Here is a 21828-nt window from a genome sequence, read left to right on the forward strand (position 1 = left end):
TGTTTGGGTTCGACGGGTTAGGCCGAACGTCACAAAAAAGTTAAGCATTGAATGAAAGGAGGTGGCGCGCATCAATTAAAGATGAATTTCTAAAATTTTATTCCCTGTCACCTATGCAGAGCAGGGGTTTCTATCTGGCAAAATTTGTAAAATGTCACCTGACAATGTAACAGACGATTTTTTGAAATTTATGTTCCTGTCACCTATGCAGAGGTGCCCCCGTGACGTCCACCATCCATTTGGATATCTTCTCTATCAACGTTCGATGTTCTTTACTGAGCCTACCATGTTGATCACGGTTATCGGCGAATCGGGGTTCCACGCAGGAGAGGGAACAGGAGAAAGGGAGACCTTATCCAAGGGAGGTCAATGGCTGCAATGGGATGAAGTGGAAATGTGGGACAAATTATTAAAGCAGAAGGATCGAATGAAAGGGCCAATTAAAGATGAATTTTAAAATGTAAGTCCCTGTCACCTATGCAGAATTGGGGTTTTTCATCGCCCAAAATTGCTGAAATTGGTGAATTATTTTTTTTTGCCAAAAATGGCTGTTTTTCAAACAGATTAGAACCACAGTATGTAAAGGGTGTATCTCACACGTACAAATCCAGACTAGGCCGCAATTTGAGTTTTTTGCCCAAAATGGCTGTTTTTCAAATAACAGAATAGAACCACAGTATCTAAAGTGTGTATCTCACGCAAACAGATCCTGACTAGATCCTGACGCAATATCATTTTTTTTGCACAAAATGACTGTTTTTCAAATAAAAGAATAGAACCACATTATGTAAAGGGTGTATCTTACATGTACAGATCCAGACTAGGCCGCAATTAAAGATTTTTGTCCAAAATGGGTGTTTTATTAAGAGCAGAATAGAACCACAGTATCTAAAGGGTGTATCTCCCCTTGCAAATCAGCCAAGCAGTCTGAACCCAAAGTCATGCAGCAGTCTCTTCTGCTTTTTGATGAATCTGTTAGCAGGGTTTCCCAGGGCCATCCACCTAGCCCTGCCCTAGAAGTGGAACCGATGGCCAACCAATTATCTTTCAAGATGAGTACATGGGAGGACCATCACAGCACGTCTCGGATGATGACGAAACACAGGTGCCAACTGCTGGGGCTTTTGAAAGTGTGCAGACCGACAATGAAGGCAGGGGTGAACACTGGGTGGAAGATGATGTGGAGGACGATGAGGTCCTCGACCCCACATGGAATCAAGGTCATGCAAGTGACCTATGTAGTTCGGAGGAAGAGGCGGTGGTCGCACAGAGCCACCAGCACAGCAGAAGAGGGAGCAGGGTGCAAAAGCGGAGCGGCCAACCTCTAGACAGTACGCCTGCTACTTCCCACCGCAGCAAGGGACCGAGCACACCAAAGCCAGTTGCAAGGAGTTCCCTGGCGTGGCAGTTCTTCAGACAATGTGCTGACGACAAGACATGAGTGGTTTGCACGCTGTGCAATCAGAGCCTGAAGCGAGGCATAAACATTCTCAACCTCAGCACAACCTGCATGACCAGGTATTCAAGTGCAAAGCACGAGCTGCAGTGGAGTAGACACCTCAAAAACCACGAAAGGTCTCTGGCTCCTCCTGCTTCCTCTTGTGCTGCAGTCGCGGCCTCTTCATCCACCTCTGGAGTGTCAGTGCCACCTGCCACCCCGCAAACAGAGGATCTGCCAGCAACACCACCACCTGGGTGTCACGGCTGAGGATGGGAAAAACCCTCAGCCGTGCGATGCCAGAAGATTAAGTCGCTGCAAGGCCAGGACAGAGATCAGGTTACCTCCTATCATATCCCTAACTCTGACCCTGACTCCTAGCTGTATGAACCGACCCTGATGGTGGGAGGGCTCATACTCCGGAACCTTGAAGTCCCTACTAGCCCTCAGGGTGGCCCTCAACTAGGAGCAGGGTAAGACGACCTGTTCCTCCTAGGCAGGGAGGAACAGGAGTCTCACAGGCCAGGCTACAATAAAGGGGAAACATAAACAACTTATGACAATGGCAGGTAAATGCAACAAGTATAGCACCTACCTGCCACAGACACAAAGCCTGGAACCCATGCAGACGCGCTGCTGTCCAAAGAACACACACGGACACAGCACACACCACACAACACACAGGAACCCAGGACCATAAGCTGCAATAAACAAGCATACCAAAAACACACCTTCATAACATCATGTGTGACATAACTTATGACCACAAGGGTGGCCCCCACTGGCAGATGGTAAATTATCAGGAGGATGTCTCCAGCAAAGCATGGCTGAAGAACCCCTCAGCTAAAGGTCTCTAGAGAGGCTTTATAGCCCAAAGTGGCCCCACCCACACAGACACACAACCAACCAACACCAACCAGGGAAGTGAAACCACTTAAAGGGGAATACACACACAAACACACTGGAGCTGTTACCGCCGGCAACGACATGCGAGGCAACCATGTCCTGGGAGCCAGCCAAAAGGCCGAGACCTGCCACCACAAGTACATAAACAACACGTTGCCGCAGATAACCACAAGTGAAGGAAAAATGTCACAGTGCACACACCCAAACCTCGTGCACACCAAACATATAAAAGGCACACCTACAAAGACAGGTTGCCAGGTACACCGGCATACATAATGTTGCCAGCGGCAACCACAGGTGAGGTAACTGTCACGGAAAGTGTACAGGAAACAAGACAATGCAAAAATGAATATATGACTCACTGGATCCAAAACTAAGGAACAAAAGGGAGACCCCTGCATAAGACCTGGCACTCTCCCTGACTCTGCTCAGCCTATGCAAACACCCCAATGGTGGATGATCGCATATCCTCGAACCCTATAATAGTGAGGGGACACGACCACCGGCTCCCTACACTAGACACAGAGGGAGTCAGGGTCACCTGGGATCCAGCAAACATAAAATCACAAATGAATGTACAACACTTATCTTGTAGAAGACTGGGAAATGGATCAGCACGCACACACACTCCAGGAAGTTGTATAAACCGCACACTAATGCATTATGGGGAGGAATTTAACCGCCTCCGGACCGCCTAACGCAGATGTGCGGTCCGGAGGCGGCAGCCCTGCGCAGAGTGACGTATATACGCGTCATCTTGCGAGGGCCGAGATTTCCTGTGAACGTGCGCACACAGGCGCGCGCGCTCACAGGAACTGAAGGTAAGCGAGTGGATCTCCAGCCTGCCAGCGGCGATGTTTTGATAACAGCGTCTAATATACCTGCTACCTGGTCCTCTGGTGGTCCCTTTTGTTTGGATCGACTACCAGAGGACACAGGTAGCTCAGTAAAGTCGCACCAAACACCACACTACACTACACCCCCCCCATGTCACTTATTAACCCCTTATGAACCCCTGATCACCCATGATCACCCCATATAAACTCCCTGATCACCCCCCTGTCATTGATCACCCCTCTGTCATTGATCACCCCCCTGTCAGGCTCCGTTCAGACGTCCCTATGATTTTTACGGATCCACGGATACATGGATCGGATCCGCAAAACGCATACGGACGTCTGAATGCAGCCTTACAGGGGGGTGATCAATGACAGGCGGGTGATCACCCATATAGATTCCCTGATCACCCCCTGTCATTGATCACCCCCCTGTCATTGATCACCCCCCTGTAAGGCTCCATTCAGATGTCCGTATGATTTTTACGGATCCACGGATACATGGATCGGATCCGCAAAACGCATACGGACGTCTGAATGCAGCCTTACAGGGGGGTGATCAATGACAGGCGGGTGATCACCCATATAGATTCCCTGATCACCCCCTGTCATTGATCACCCCCCTGTAAGGCTCCATTCAGACGTCCTTTTGCGTTTTGCGGATCCGATCCATGTATCCGTGGATCCGTAAAAATCATACAGACGTCTGAATGGAGCCTTACAGGGGGGTGATCAATGACAGGGGGGTGATCAATGACAGGGGGGTGATCACCCCATATAGACTCCCTGATCACTCCCCTGTCATTGATCACCCCCTGTAAGGCTCCATTCAGAAATTTTTTTGGGCCCAAGTTAGCGGAATTTTTTTTTTTTTTTTTTTCTTACTAAGTCTCATATTCCACTAACTTGTGTCAAAAAATAAAATCTCACATGAACTCACCATACCCCTCACGGAATCCAAATACGTAAAATTTTTTAGACATTTATATTCCAGACTTCTCACGCTTTCGGGCCCCTAAAATGCCAGGGCAGTATAAATACCCCACAAGTGACCCCATTTCGGAAAGAAGACACCCCAAGGTATTCCATGAGGGGCATATTGAGTCCATGAAAGATTGACATTTTTGTCCCAAGTTAGCGGAAAGGGAGACTTTGTGAGAAAATACAAAAAAAAAATCAATTTCCGCTAACTTGTGCCCAAAAAAAAAAATTCGATGAACTCTCCATGCCCCTCATTGAATACCTTGGGGTGTCTTCTTTCCAAAATGGGGTCACATGTGGGGTATTTATACTGCCCTGGCTTTTTAGGGGCCCTAAAGCGTGAGAAGAAGTCTGGGATCTAAATGTCTAAAAATGCCCTCCTAAAAGGAATTTGGGCCGCTTTGCGCATCTAGGCTGCAAAAAAGTGTCACACATCTGGTATCGCCGTACTCAGGAGAAGTTGGGGAATGTGTTTTGGGGTGTCATTTTACATATACCCATGCTGGGTGAGATAAATATCTTGGTCAAATGCCAACTTTGTATAAAAAAATGGGAAAAGTTGTCTTTTGCCAAGATATTTCTCTCACCCAGCATGGGTATATGTAAAATGACACCCCAAAACACATTCCCCAACTTCTCCTGAGTACGGTGATACCAGATGTGTGACACTTTTTTGCCGCCTAGGTGGGCAAAGGGGCACACATTCCAAAGTGCACCTTTCGGATTTCACAGGTCATTTTTTACACATTTTGATTTCAAACTACTTCGTACACATATGGGCCCCTTGAAGGCCAGGGCAGTATAACTACCCCACAATTGACCCCATTTTGGAAAGAAGACACCCCAAGGTATTCCCTGAGGGGCATGGTGAGTTCCTAGCATTTTTTATTTTCTGTCACAAGTTAGCGGAAAATGATGATTTTATTTTTTATTTTTCTTACAAAGTCTCATATTCCACTAACTTGTGACAAAAAATAAAAAATTCTAGGAACTCGCCATGCCCCTCAGGGAATACCTTGGGGTGTCTTCTTTCCAAAATGGGGTCACTTGTGGGGTAGTTATACTGCCCTGGCAATTTAGGGGCCCAAATGTGTGAGAAGTACTTTGCAATCAAAATGTGTAAAAAATGGACTGCGAAATCCGAAAGGTGCACTTTGGAATGTGTGCCCCTTTGCCCACCTTGGCTGCAAAAAAGTGTCACACATGTGGTATCGCCGTACTCAGGAGAAGTTGGGCAATGTGTTTTGGGGTGTCATTTTACATATACCCATGCTGGGTGAGATAAATATCTTGCCAAATGCCAACTTTGTATAAAAAAAATGGGAAAAGTTGTCTTTTGCCAAGATATTTCTCTCACCCAGCATGGGTATATGTAAAATGACACCCCAAAACACATTCCCCAACTTCTCCTGAGTACGGCGATACCAGATGTGTGACTTTTTTTTGCAGCCTAGGTGGGCAAAGGGACCCATATTCCAAAGTGCACTTTTCGGATTTCACCGGTCATTTTTTACAGATTTTGATTGCAAACTACTTCTGACATATATGGGCCCCTAAATTGCCAGGGCAGTATAACTACGCCACAAGTGACCCCATTTTGGAAAGAAGACACCCCAAGATATTCCCTGAGGGGCATGGCGAGTTCCTAGAATTTTTTATTTTTTGTCGCAAGTTAGTGGAATATGAGACTTTGTAAGAAAAATAATAATAATAAAATCATCATTTTTCGCTAACTTGTGACAAAAAATAAAAAGTTCTATGAACTCACTATGCCCATCAGCGAATACCTTAGGGTGTCTACTTTCCAAAATGGGGTCATTTGTGGGGTTTTTCTACTGTCTGGGCATTGTAGAACCTCAGGAAACATGACAGGTGCTCAGAAAGTCAGAGCTGCTTCAAAAAGTGGAAATTCCCATTTTTGTACCATAGTTTGTAAACGCTATAACTTTTACCCAAACCATTTTTTTTTTTTTGCCCAAACATTTTTTTTTTATCAAAGACATGTAGAACAATAAATTTAGTGAAATTTTTTTATATGGATGTCGTTTTTTTTGCAAAATTTTACAGTTGAAAGTGAAAAATGTCATTTTTTTGCAAAAAAATCGTTACATTTCGATTAATAACAAAAAAATAAAAATGTCAGCAGCAATGAAATACCACCAAATGAAAGCTCTATTAGTGAGAAGAAAAGGAGGTAAAATTCATTTGGGTGGTAAGTTGCATGACCGAGCGATAAACGGTGAAAGTAGTGTAGTGCAGAAGTGTAAAAAGTGGCCTGGTCATTAAAGGGGTTTCAGCTAGCGGGGTTGAAGTGGTTAAAGGGATGCAATCAGTCCAACTACAAGACAGCTGAGAGAGGCTAACGAGATGAGGAACTGAAAACCAAAACAAAGAAGCTCAAGGAGGAGGTTCTGAAAGGCATCTGTCAGAGCTTCTCAGATGTCTGGTTGTGACAGTACCCCTCCCTCTACGAGTGGACTCCGGACACTCAGAGCCCACCTTCTCAGGATGGGACCTATGGAAAGCCCTGATGAGACGAGTGGCCTTAATGTCCATCACTGGGACCCACATCCTCTCCTCAGGACCATAACCCTCCCAATGAACGAGGTACTGGAGAGAACCGCGGACAACATGAGAATCCACAATCCTAGAGACCTGAAATTCAAGATTACCATCAACCATAATCGGAGGAGGAGGCAAAGGCGAGGGTACAATGGGTTGAACATAAGGTTTTAATAAGGACTTATGAAAAACATTATGGATCTTCCAAGTCTGAGGAAGATCAAGACGGTAGGCAACAGGATTGATGACAGACAGGATTTTGTAAGGCCCAATAAACTTAGGACCCAACTTCCAGGAGGGAACCTTCAATTTGATATTCTTGGTAGACAACCACACCAGATCACCAACATTCAGGTCCGGACCAGGCACACGTCTCTTATCTGCCACACGCTTATATCTCTCACTCATGCTCTTTAGATTATCCTGAATCTTTTGCCAAATCGATGACAAAGATGAGGAGACTCTGTCCTCATCAGGTAAACCAGAAGACCCCTCTCCCGAGAATGTCCCAAACTGCGGATGAAACCCATATGCACCAAAAAATGGTGACTTATCAGAGGACTCCTGACGACGGTTATTTAAAGCAAACTCGGCAAGGGACAAAAAAGAACACCAATCCTCCTGATTCTCCGCCACAAAACAGCGCAGATATGTCTCCAGATTCTGATTGACGCATTCTGTCTGGCCATTCGACTGCGGGTGGAAAGCAGAAGAGAATGACAACCGAACCCCCAAGCGAGAACAGAAAGCCTTCCAGAATCTGGAAACAAACTGTGTGCCCCTATCAGAGACTATGTCTGAAGGAATACCATGCAATTTGACAATGTGATCAATAAATGCCTGCGCCAGCGTCTTAGCATTGGGCAAACTAGGAAAAGGGATAAAATGCACCATTTTGCTAAAACGGTCCACCACCACCAGAATCAGTCTTCCCCGAGAAACGAGGCAGGTTCGTAATGAAGTCCATGGACAGATGTGTCCAAGGACAGGAAGGAATGGGTAAGGGAAGGAGAGGACCTGATGGCCGTGAATGAGGGACTTTGGCACGGGCGCAAGTCTCGCAGGCTGCCACAAAACCCTCAACCGACTTACGAAGCGCAGGCCACCAGAATCTCCGAGCGATGAGATCCACTGTGGCTCTTGCCCCCGGGTGCCCAGCAAGGTGGTATCGTGGTGTTCCTTAAAAATCTTGTGTCTTAAAGCGAGAGGCACAAACAACCTCCCAGGAGGACAAAGATCAGGAGCCTCTGACTGGGCTGCCTGCACCTCTGCCTCCAAAAGAGCAGAGACTACCACACCTTCAGCCAAAATGGGACCCGGGTCTTCAAAATTCCTACCTCCAGGAAAACAACGTGACAGGGCATCTGCCTTCACATTCTTAACCCCAGGTCGGAACGTGACAACAAAATTAAACCTTGAAAAGAACAAAGACCATCTGGCCTGTCTCGGGTTCAGACGCTTGGCTGACTCCAAGTAGGCCAGATTTTTATGGTCAGTAAACACGGTAATAGGGTGTCTGGCTCCCTCTAGCCAATGGCGCCATTCCTCAAAAGCCAACTTGATGGCCAACAATTCCCTATCTCCCACATCGTAATTTCTCTCTGCGGAGGAGAGTTTCTTCGAGAAAAAGGCACACGGTCGCCATTTGGCAGGAGAGGAACCCTGAGACAAGACCGCACCCACACCCACCTCAGAAGCATCAACCTCAACTATGAAGGGTAGAGAAATATCAGGTTGTACCAAGATGGGAGCGGAATCAAAACTCTCCTTGATATTAGAAAAGGCCTTACGCGCCTCTACCGACCAGGAAGAAAAATCTACCCCCTTTCTGGTCATATCAGTGAGTGGTTTAACAATAGAGGAATAATTCAAAATAAACTTCCCGTAATAATTGGCAAAGCCCAAAAAACGCATCAGCGCCTTCTGATTCTCAGGAAGCTCCCACTCAAGCACAGCGCGGACCTTCTCGGGGTCCATGCGAAAACCAGAAGCGGAGAGAAGAAACCCCAGAAATTGAATTTCTGGAACCGCAAACACACATTTTTCCAGTTTCGCGTATAATTTATTCTCCCGCAGGATGAGCAAGACCTGACGTAAGTGATCCTTATGAGTTTTGAAATCAGGAGAAAAAATCAAAATATCATCCAAATACACTAATACAAATTTTCCCATCAAATGATAAAAAATGCTGTTCACGAATTGCTGAAAAACGGTTGGGGCATTCATCAAACCAAAAGGCATAACCAAATTCTCAAAATGGCCCTCAGGGGTATTGAAGGCCGTCTTCCATTCGTCTCCTTCTCTGACCCTGACCAGGTTGTATGCCCCTCTTAGATCTAATTTGGAAAAGACTTTAGCCCCAACAATCTGGTTAAACAGGTCCAGGATCAGAGGAAGCGGATAAGGGTCACGAATGGTGATACTGTTCAGCTCCCTGAAATCCAGACAAGGTCTTAAAGAACCATCTTTTTTCTTAACAAAGAAAAAACCAGCGGCAACAGATGACTTTGAGGGTCGTATGTGTCCTTTTCTGCAACTTCTGGGTCTCCAAATTGGGCGCATGGCCTGAGCATGCCCTTTACCCCTTGGAGGTGCTGGCCTGCCCTGCAGCCAGTGTATTGTCTGAACGTGTGTTTAGCACGACCGCAGGGGTTTATCACAGGTTATATATTCCAATGTTTTGGGGTGTACCCTAATTTAAAAAAAAATAATTTAAAACCAAAAACCAGTGTAGGCTACCTCTTCCTCCACCGCCGCTTCCACCTACACCGCCACATCCACTGCCTCCTCAACCTCCTACTCCATATGGACCTTGTCCTTCTAGATCAAGATTATTATTTTTTATTTTTACGGATTGTATGTTATTTCAAGTCATTTCCCTATCCACATTTGTTTGCAGAGCACTTTTTTGTGAAGTTCGGCCGAACCCGTCAAATCCGAACATCCAGGTGTCCGCTCAACTCTAGTAGAAAGGTTTAACCAAACATCAAAAAATATGTTGAAATGGGTGGTGGCTAAAGATGGGAAGGACTGGGACCTCCTTCTGCCCTTTATGTTCGCAGTGCGAAAGGTACCCCAGGCCTCTACTGGGCTCTCGCCCTTCAAACTGCTATATGGCAGACACCCTCGCGGTCTCTTGGACATGGCCAAAGAGGCGTGGAAACAACAACTTATTCCACATAAAAGTGTCATTGAGTACGTTACCCAGATGCAAGATCGGATAGAGACATAGGGAGTATATGGAGGCAGCTCAGCGAGCCCAGAGTCGGGTGTATAATCAGCAGGCTCGGGTCCGGATCTTTAACCTGGGAGATCGGGTTTTGGTTCTGGTGCTGGTCCTGGACAGTAGATTCCTGGCTAGGTGGCAGGGGCCCTACGAGGTACTTGAGAAAATTGGAGATGTTAGCTACAAGGTACACCAGCCAGGGCCACGAAAGCTGGAGCAGGTTTGGTTTACCATGTGAAATTACTCAAACAGTGGAAAGATAGGGAAACCTGTACAGAAGGAGAAGAGGGCCCCTCTGTCTGATGCAAGAGAGGCGACTGCAACAGTAAAAATTGCTGACAGCCTCTCCTGTAAACATACTCAGGAGGCCAGGGAGTTCGTTAGTCGAAACAAGGATGTGTTCTCGGACCTCCCTAGACGCACTTGTCACAGGTAGTACGTGAAAGGGAAGACAACCAAAGGGAATCACAACAAAACAACAACAGACTAGGCCCCAAACCTAGAGAACAAAGAGGTCACCTCCTAGCAATCCCTGATACTCTCCCTAAGCTTCTAACAACATGTGCAAATCTCAATGGTAGAAATGCACATGCACAGGAACTCGAGACTGCTGAAACACTTCACCAAACCCTCAGTTTAGGGAACAGGGAAAGAGGCAACCGGGTCCTTCCAAACTGAAGGAGCTAGTGTCTCCCTGAGGCCTAGTCAGAACAGTCACACCAAGAAAGGCAAAAGGACTTAGCTTGAAAATCAACTTGAACAGGAGAACCACCTCACAAGCAGAACCTTCTACAGAAGAACTATCAGCCGCAGGGAAACAAGTAAGAGGCGGAACATATAAAGAGCCACCTGACTGATAATGAGCAGCATCTGTGAAGGGGTGGAAACCTGTCAGCAACAATGAAAACAAGAGAGATCTATCAGATGGACTCCTGAGTCTTCCGTCTATCTGAACTTCTAATATCTCTCCCATGGTCGGCGGTGACAGCACTTCCATAATCCAGCATGACATTGTCACTGAGCCTCAGGCAAAAGTCGGATTAAAACCATACCGGCTACCCGAAGCTCGGTGACAAGCCATATCGGAGGAGGTGCAGCTAATGTTGCAGCTAGACATCAATGAGGAGTTAAAAAGTGAGTGCCAAGCCGGACGGGATGTTGCGGTTTTGTAACGACTTTCGAAAACTTAACGAGGCTTTCAAATTCGATGCATATCCCATGCCCCGGGTGGATGAGCTCATTGATAGGACAAGCCAGGTATTTTTCTTTTTTTTTAGCTCTTTTTTAGAGCTTTTCTTTTTTAGAGCTCACTGGTAGGTGCCCTTAATGGAAGCTGCCAAAGAGAAAACTGCCTTCATCATGCCTGAGGGGCTGAATCAATATAATGTCTTACCCTCAGGCATGGCGCCTGAAAGGATTTGGACCACATTTCTCTTCAATCCCCTCTTAGAACCAAATTTATTAGATAATATGGTTCTTACCCCTGTACTTTTACCTGTATACCGCCAGATATTTTCTATATCCTTCATGTGAGTTGTCTTTAGGATTAGGCAGCAGAGTCTCATAAAATGACATATTTGAAACTCCTTTCATTATCAGTTTCCGTACACATGGTATGATACATCTTGCAACGTGAGTAATGGAGGATTGTACCAGAAGGTAGTGATTGCACCTTTCTGAGTTATAGCAACTTCAGCTTTGTTATCCTCCGGCCGAGACATTAGGTTCATCAGTAATCCCACAGTCCAAGTGGACCGTCTGTGCCAGCTTCCAGAATTGAAGGAGTGCATCCTGGTGGAGGTCAGAGCTGTCTGCTCCCGTTAGTACCACTTTGTCCTTTTTCGAGGTCAGGACTGTCTGTCCCTGTTATTATCTTCTTTTGGGGTGCCTCCCTTACCAGTTTTACTCTGGTGGCATGGACCCAGGTAGGTGCTTCTTCTGTAAGTACAGCTGTGCGGGTCATGGCTACCACTGTAGTCGGTGGTCCGTAGGTGAAGTCTCCTGCAAATTTTCCTTTCATTATTTTCTTTATCAGCACTATATCTCCCACTTGGAATGGGTGAATTGGTTCCTGTGGAAGACAAGGAGACTTACAAGCAACTTTTTTCTCAATTTCACTTAGGGCTTTAATCAATCTGGTTACATATTATTCTCTAATGAGGTTGAGGTCCCCTTCCTGTACTACCAGGGTGTTCTTTGCCCATGGTGTGGGAAAAGGTCTCCCTATAAGTATCTCAAATGGTGATATGCCTAGCTTTTTATTAGGGGTCATCCTGATCTCAGCTAAGACTATTGGCAGTATATCTTTCCATTTCTCAAATGTGCCCCCTGTTGCCTTTCTCAATTTATCTTTTAGGGTTCTGTTCATGCGTTCCACAATGCCAGAGCTTTGTGGGTGGTATGGGATATAACATTTCCATTCAACCTTAAGGAGTCTTGCCAGCTCCTTGTTTACCTTTGAGGTGAAAGCTGGCCCTTGGTCAGATTCAATTACCAATGGACAGCCCCACCTTGGAATGATGTCATGTGTCAGTATCCTTGCTACTGTTTTGGCATCTTCTGATCTTGTAGGGTAGACCTCTGGCCATCTTGAGAACATGTCAACTATGACCAAGGCGTATTCTTGTTTACCTTTCTGTCTAGGTATGTGTGTGTCATGTGCCTCTGTCAAGTAATCCTCAGGTCCTTTAAGTCCTAATAGGGCATTCAAGATAGGTGCTGGACCTGAGGTGTGTGTTGCGTATTTGATTTGGAGGGAGGGATTGCTGAGGAGTAGAATCTCATATCCAGATAGTCTTTGTGCGGACATGTGCTGTGTGTGTATGCCTTTGAGAAGGCCTACTACATCATTTCAACGAAGATAAACCATCTGTTACATTGGCCTCCTCTGACACACTGCACAATAACAAATCATCCACGTACTGAACCCTGGGGAAGGAGGGGTGCCATGGTTTTAAACTGGCTTGGAGGACAATGTTGTACACTACAGGTGAATCAGCATATCCCTGGGGCATCCTGCACCAGGTGAGTTGACGACCCTCAAAGGAAAAAGCAAAAGGAGTCTGGTCTGCTTGTCATCCGGGATAGAGAAGAGAGCATTTTTCAAGTCTATCACACTGAAATGCACAGCATCTGCTGGAATGGCTGAGAGCAACTGAGAAATGTCTCGGCTGTCTGTTTGCTCACGGTGTTGGCTCCTGAACTTTTGTAACTATGTGTGGGGATCTGTATCTTCCTGATCTCAAAGCATCCCACTGCCTCCTTCTCATATAAGCATTTCTCAAAGTCTTGTATTTTGTCTGAGGTCCATGAGGAAGGTGTTGAAGTGGGACTTTGACAATGGTGTTTAGGTTGTTCCTCAAACATGTCATACATATTCCCACATAATCTGATACTAACTGTTTAATGCCTGTAATATTTAAATTCTGTGCTATTGTTTGAATGCTGTTGTGTCCCCCTCCTTGCAGATTAATCCTGTACTAGGATTCTTCTGCAAGATTGGATAGCACCAATCGGCCATTTCATCGTCAGTAGCTGAGGACTGGAGATCCACAAGCATCTGAGTTAACTCAAGTGAAGGAGGTACTAAATTCACCATTTGCAATGTGGCCGGGCCATCAGTGCAGCCTGCTTGGCCTCCGCGTCTGCCAGGGCATTGCCTTGGGACACATGATCTTTACCACCAGTATGCGCCCTGCAGTGGACAATTGCAATCTGTGAGGACAATCTTATGGCTTCTACAAGTTGTATGACAAGTTGTGAATGTGAGATGTGCTTACCATCAGCTGCAATGAATCCTCTCCTTTGCCAAATTACCCTGTGGTCCCGACCACTCCATGTGCGTACCTGCTGTCAGTATAAATGGTGACTGGATTGCCTTCATGTAGTATGCATGCTCTCGTGAGTGCAATTAATTCTGCTGCTTGTGCAGATTGGTATGTGATGGGTCTGGCTTCCAGGACAACATCGGCTAACATAACAATAGCATATCCTGCATGATAAGTGTTGTCATTTGGTCTGCTGCAGGATCCATCAATAAAAACATCAGAAGCCCCTTCTACTGGTACAGATTGTCAATGAGAGCGGGGTTGATGTCTCATGTTGTCTGGCGTGTATACATTCATGTGCCTCTGTCAAGTGATCCTCAGGTCCTTTAAGCCCTAATAGGGCATTCAAGATAGGTGCTGGACCTGAGGTGTGTGTTGTGTATTTGATTTGGAGGGAGAGATTGCTGAGGAGTAGAATCTCATATCCAGATAGTCTTTGTGCGGACATGTGCTGGGTGTGTATGCCTTTGAGAAGGCCTACTACATCATGTGTGGTGTACAGGATAGTCTAATGTCCCATTGTGAGTGCCGTTGCAAGCTCAACCATCATAACACAGGCTGCAAGAGATCTCAGACAGGCCGGCATTCCTTGGACAGATGCCGGAACCACCTTTGAGAAAGAGGCACAAGGATGTAACTTGCCTCCGTGATATTGTGTCAGCACACCCGCCATGGTTTTACAATTTTGTCGAGCATAAACGTGGAATGTGAGTATGTAGTCAGGGAGGCCCAAACCGGGACTTGTCATTAAATAACATTTCAAATAATCAAATGCATTAAACATTTCCTCAGACCACCTGATGAGATCTGGCATGTCTGCCAGAGTGGCTTGTCTTATTACATTGTCATAGTAGGAGCAATCAGGAATCCATTGTCTGCAGTAGTTTATCATACCAAGGAAAGATAACATTTCTTTCTTGGTGTGCGGGGTGACCAGGCCCGCAACAGACTGGACTCTTTCTGTGCTGATTCTCCTTTCTCCCTTTGTGAGAACAAAGTTCAAGTATTCAACTTGCTTTTTACACCATTGCATTTTCTTGCGTGACACCTTGTGCCCACATTCAGACAACCATTTCAACGAAGATAAACCATCTGTTACATTGGCCTCCTCTGACACACTGCACAATAACAAATCATCCACGTATTGAACCCTGGGAAAGGGGGGGTGACATGGTTTTAAACTGGTTTGGAGGACAATGCTGTACACTACAGGTGAATCGGCATATCCCTGGGGCATCCCGATCTTGACGACCCTCAAAGGAAAAAGCAAAAAGGAGTCTGGTCTGCTTGTCAGCCGGGAATGGCCGGCTGGAATGGCCGAGCTGGAATAGCCGAGAGCAACTGAGAAATGTCATGGCTGTCTCTGTTTGCTCATGCTGTTGGCTCCTGAACTTTTGTAACTATATGTGTGGGGGTTTGTATCTTCCTGATCTCAAAGCATCCCGCTGCCTCCTTCTCATATAAGTGTTTCTCAAAGTCTTGTATTTTGTCTGAGGTCCATGAGGAAACACTCTGCTTTACAGTCAACTTGAGACTGGGAAGGAGAACTAGGCTGTCACTATTTGCAGTCTGCAGTCCCTATGTTGGGAGGGAGGAAACTCACACGTGATAATATTACAGTGAGATATTTTCTTACACCTACCACCAAAACAATAACGCTCACACAAACAGATGAATCTTAACACTCTATGTATCTTATACTCTAAATATAGGTATGCGTCAAACCAAGGTAAGTCAGGTCTCCCCGAGACTGTTCTTTTACATGTACCCCTGGTACTAAAAAATCTCTGTCAACAGTTAGATAAAGTAAATAGATCTCCCTGAGATCCTATGGTGTGTCCCTGACACAAAACAGCTTACGTAATAGATCTCCCTGAGATCCTTTGCCGTGTGTGGCACTCCAAGTGCCGGCCTCATTCATGAAAGTACTCCAAGTGCTAATTATAAACTCCCTGAGTCTATTTTTGAGGCTTCACAATGTATCCTGGATACATAAAGAAAACTCATGGGTAGAGTTGTGGCCAGTGCCCTCGGACTGGGCAGTGGACAAAAGGGATGTCTCTCTTACCGGACACGAGGATGGCCTTCTCTATCCCGGACGGATCCCCCAGACTGAAAGGATTTGAACCTTTCTGAACCTCTACAACCACCTTGGTTTGATGTCACTGAAGTCAGGAGAGATATTTCTCAGTAGGCAATAACATGACACACACACAGGTATCACTGAGAAATACTCTAACTTTATTATGCTATTGCTTGGCCTTATATAGGCAGTAGAAAAGTTTTCAAAACAACAGCGTTAAACCAATCATAAAGATAAACAATAGTGCTCATACAAATACTATCGGAACATCATTATATGGTATGTGTACGTGCAGTAAGCAAAAAGAATATGTTTTAATCAGTTACATATAAGAATGTACGCAGTTGTGCCAAATGACCCTGAATAAGGCAAGAACGTTTGTACTAGTTCTGGGGGATTCCCAGAATCTGTCCTGGGACAGATAAGCGAACCTAACTCACAGCGGAGGAACTTGAAACAGTGCGTGGGTGAGATGTTATTACAATTCTTTACATATTTAGAGCAGGAACAAGATGGAGTCACATTTCTCTTCAGCACCCCTGCCACCTTTCAGCGACTAATGGACATCGTGCGTCGTCCACATCGTCGGTACGCTTCGGCTTACCTGGACGATATTATCATCCACAGTACCAACTGTGAAAAGTCACCTACCCAAAGTGCAGACTCTAGTGGACTCCCTTCAGAAATCTGGCCTAACCGCTAACCCACAACAATGTGCAATAGGGTTAGAAGAGACCCTAAGTGAACACAATAGAGGCGATACGGAATTGGCCTCGACCTGTCTCCACTAGGCAAATAAAGTCATTCCTGGGAATGATGGTCTATTACATGAGGTTTGTTCCCTACTTTGCTACTCTAGCCGCGCCCTTGACAGGACTCTTGAAGGGACACAAGTCAATGATGGTTCACTGGTATGATCGGGCGGAAGAGGCTTTCTCCGCTTTGAAGTCGGCCCTGTGCGGGACCCCGGTTTTGGTGACGCCCAACTTCGAAAGAGAGTTTATATTACAGACCGATGCCTCTGAAGTAGGCCTCGGTGCTGTACTGTCTTAGGAAGTCAACGGGGAGGAGCATCCTGTTGTCTTTCTCAGGCCGTAAGCTCGCCCCAGCCGAGATCTGGTATAGTATAGTGGAGAGAGAGTGCCTAGCTATCAAGTGGGCACTAGAATCTCTCCGCTATTATTTATTGGGGAGAAAATTCTGCCTGGTGACTGACCACTCCCCTCTCAAGTGAATGAGCCAGGTCAAGGACAGAAATGCCCGGGTCACCCGATGGTTTCTCTCCCTACAAAACTTTAAGTTTTTGGTGGAACACCGGGCAGGCCGGTTACAGGGAAACGCGGATTCCCTGTCCCGGGTACACTGTCTGGTGTGTTTTCACCCCCTCGGTTTTGAACAAAGGGGGGGGGGGAGTGTGTGACACAGTGAGATTTTTTTTTCTGGGAAAACAGGTATTTTCCTCCCAGCAAGTGCTGCTGGGCTGGTTTCCAGCCAGGTGAGGTCCAATACCAGACGGGATTTTAAGTGCTGGTCCAGGTTTTGGCAGCACCTGGCTGTCTTTAGATATAAGCCAGGTCTCATAAGCCAGGTCTCTGTGTTGGAATCTGGGAGCCTTGTGTCTGGATGAAGGCTTGCTACCTGTTTGTATCACGATCGGCGTAACTGTCACATACGTGACACGGAGGGAGGAACAGAGGGAGGCCCTGCCCTAGTGAGAGGGAAGGTGGTGACCCCTGACTCACCTTGCGTCTGGCACCTGGCTGCCCTGTCGTCCCTAGACGGGTTCCTCACCCGTACGCCGATCACGTGCCTAAAACCCTGGCTTTCCCTAGGATGAGCCCTAGATAGTGAACAGGGCGGTGGGAACACTAGTCCGCACCACTAGCTCTAGAGGAAAACACCAAGGGGAGGACAGACAATACAAACTAAACATATAATCCCAGGTGGGCAACAACAGGAGACAACAAAAGCCCAACAGGGATCCGGAGGGTAGCACTCTGGAACAACAACCAGATTCTCAGCTCCAGTGGGTCAGCATAGATGTCCAGGCAGGAAGCTCTATAACTGGCAACAAGAGAAGTGTGAGAGGAGAATATAAGGAGTTTGGGAGTGGCAGACAAGAAACAGCTGAGGAGGAGAAGCTACGGATCCCTTAGTGAGACAAAAAGGATAGCAAGGCAAACACAGAAAACAAACACTAAGAAACACCGTGATCTTTAGGCATAGAGCGCGCAGCCACCCGCTGCGACTTCCTGACCCCGGGTATAACGGAGTCAGACGTGGCTCTTGACACCCTCGTGACAGTACCCCCCCTTTCACGAGGGGCCTCCGGACACTCAGGACCAGGTCTCTCCGGATGAGAGACATGGAAAGCCTGAATCAACCTGTTGGCGTTTACCTCTGACGCTGGAACCCACATTCTTTCCTCGGGACCGTAACCCCTCCAATGCACCAGATACTGAAGAGAGCGGCGGACCCGACGAGAATCAACAATTCTGGATATTTGAAACTCCAGATTACCATCCACAACAACAGGAGGAGGTGGCAGCAGTGATGGTTCTAGAGGTGGAACATACTTCTTGAGCAACGACTTATGGAAGACGTTATGGATCTTAAAAATCTGAGGTAGCTCCAGGCGAAAAGCCACAGGGTTAATGACGGCTACAATTTTATAAGGACCAATGAACCTAGGACCCAGTTTCCAAGAGGGAACCTTCAACTTAATATTCCTAGTAGACAACCACACATAGTCATTCACTCCTAGGTCCGGACCTGGCGACCGTTTCTTATCGGCCATGCATTTGTATTTACCACTCATATTTTTCAAGTTAGCTTGCACCTTCTGCCATACCGATGAAAGAGATGAAGAAAACCGTTCCTCTTCGGGAACCCCAGAAGACCCCCCCTCTTTGAAAGTACAAAATTGGGGATGAAAACCGTATGCACCAAGAAATGGTGACTTGCCAGTGGATTCCTGACGGCGATTATTTATGGCAAACTCGGCTAACGGTAAATATGATGACCACACCTCTTGGTTTTCAGACGCAAAACACCTTAAATATGTTTCCAGGTTTTGGTTGGTACGCTCAGTCTGTCCATTCGACTGAGGATGGAAAGCTGAGGAAAAGGATAAGTGTACCCCTAAACGGGTACAAAAAGCTTTCCAAAACTTAGAAATAAACTGGGTTCCCCGATCCGAAACCACATCGGAAGGGACCCCGTGAAGCTTCACGATTTCACTGATAAACACCTGAGCAAGAGTCTTAGCATTAGGAAGTGCGGGTAGCGCAATAAAGTGTACCATTTTGCTAAACCTGTCTACTACTACCAAGATAACTGTTTTACCCACAGACAAAGGTAAGTCAGTGATGAAATCCATTGATAGATGTGTCCATGGTCTATTGGGGATGAAAAGTGGCAGTAAAGACCCTGCTGGACGTGTATGAGAGACTTTCGCGCGTGCACAAGTAGAACAAGTAGACACGAAATCTATTACATCCTGACGCAACCTTGGCCACCAAAAACGACGAGACAATAGCTCCAAGGTTGCTTTACTACCCGGGTGCCCAGCAAGTGCCGAATTATGATGTTCCTTCAATAACTCAAGACGCAGGTTTAACGGTACAAACAATTTCTCTGAGGGGCAAGAGGCCGGGGCGTCCCCCTGGGCCTCTAACACCTCTCCCTCTAGAACAGAGTGTACAGCCGAGACAACCACTCCTCTTTGTAAAATAGGTACCGGATCACTAACATTACCCCCTCCAGGGAAACTACGAGACAATGCGTCTGCCTTGGTATTTTTTGCCCCAGGACGATAGGTGATTACAAAGTTAAATCTGGTAAAGAATAGCGACCACCTAGCTTGTCTAGGGGTGAGACGCTTAGCCGATTCTAGGTACAGAAGGTTTTTGTGATCCGTAATTACCGTGACGGGGTGGATTGCTCCCTCTAAGAAGTGACGCCACTCTTCAAACGCCAGTTTAATCGCCAACAGTTCCCTATTTCCAATATCATCTAGGTATATGACTACAAACCTGCCGATGAGATGACTAAAAATATCATTAACGAAATGTTGGAAGACAGCAGGGGCATTGGTCAGACCGAAAGGCATGACTAAATTTTCGTAATGCCCCTCAGGGGTGTTAAAAGCTGTCTTCCACTCATCCCCTTCCTTGATACGAATCAGATTGTAGGCCCCCCTAAGATCAAGTTTGGAGAACCACCTAGCACCCGCAATCTGATTAAAAAGGTCAGGAATGAGAGGAAGAGGGTATGGGTCTCGGACGGTTATCCGGTTTAGCTCACGGAAATCTAGGCAAGGACGCAGGCCCCCATCTTTCTTTTTAACAAAGAAAAACCCTGCAGCCACGGGTGAAGAAGAGGGTCTGATGTGTCCCTTGGCCAGACTCTCGGAGATATAATCTTTCATGGCTTGTCTCTCGGGACCCGAAAGATTATACAACCTGGACTTGGGTAATTTTGCACCGGGAATCAGGTTAACCGGGCAATCATAAGGACGATGAGGTGGTAGCTTCTGACAACCCTTTTCAGAAAAAACGTCCTCAAAGTCCGAAATAAATGTAGGTAGGGAAGCTATGGAGGCGATTAAGCAATTGTTATTTAAGCAATTCTCTCTGCAATGCTCACTCCACTCCAATATCTCCCTGGCCTGCCAATCCACCACTGGATTGTGCGCTACCAACCAGGGAAGACCCAATACCACAGGAGAGGGAAGGCCCTCCAGAACGTAACATGAAAGACGCTCCTTATGGTGGTCCCCTACCCGAAGATGTAAGTTATGGACAACGTGAGTGAGGTTTCTCTGAGACAGAGGAGCAGAGTCAATAGCGAATATGGGAATGGGTCTCTGCAGCGTACAGAGAGACAAACCCATAGTGCGGGCAAAATGGGCATCTATCAAATTTACCCCTGCACCACTGTCTAGAAAAAAAGAAATAGTCTCCGTCTTAGCGCCAAAAACAATAACCGCTGGCAACACAAATTGAGATGTTCGTATGGAGGAAACGTATACCCCCCGGCTGACATCCTCCGCACAGCCTGGGGTTAGTAGTTCCGACGGTCTTTTGTTTTTGGGAAAGGAGGGACAGACATTAATGAAATGACCCCTCTCCCCACAGAAAAAACAAGCCCCCCACCTACGGCGAACCTCAGGAGGACGGACCTGACGAGAAGTTCCTCCTAGCTGCATAGGCTCATCCAAGTCAGTACAGACTAACTGCTGCTTGGGAGAGGTTACCGATTGCTCAGGAATTTTCGATCTCTCCCTAAGACGTCTATCTATCCTGATAGAGAGGGACATAACAGCATCAAGGGAAAGGGGAGTCTCATACAGCGCCAGCGCATCCTTAACCCTTTCAGATAACCCAGAGCAGAACTGACTCCTGAGAGCCGGGTCGTTCCACTGAGTATCCGTAGCCCACCTACGGAACTCTGAGCAATATTCCTCTGCTGGCCGATCTCCTTGTAGGAGTCTCCGTAACTTCGACTCAGCCAGGGCGACACGGTCAGGGTCATCATATATGAGACCCAAAGCCCCAAAAAATCCCTCCACTGACCGGAGAGCCTGGGAACCAGGGGGTAACGAGAACGCCCAGGATTGCGGGTCCCCCTGAAGCAGGGAAATAACAATCCCCACCCGCTGTTCTTCATTACCTGAGGAGTAAGGGCGCAGCTTAAAATATAATTTGCAGGCCTCACGGAACAACACAAATTTGTCCCTTCCCCCAGAGAATCTGTCAGGAAGAACAACCTTGGGTTCTGTAACAACCTGGTTACCCATAGCAACCGCTGGGCTTACGGTCTGCTGCATTTGCTGCTGCTGTTGGAGGACAGACGCCTTCAATCCTGCCACCTCCAAAGACAGGCCTTGAAGCTGTTTTGCCAAAGCAGCAATAGGATCCATATTGGATTCTAAGTAGAGAAAAAAAAATTAAATAATTTTTATTTTT

This window comes from Bufo gargarizans, chromosome 4, assembly GCF_014858855.1.
Source record: "Bufo gargarizans isolate SCDJY-AF-19 chromosome 4, ASM1485885v1, whole genome shotgun sequence".
Lineage (NCBI taxonomy): Eukaryota > Metazoa > Chordata > Amphibia > Anura > Bufonidae > Bufo > Bufo gargarizans.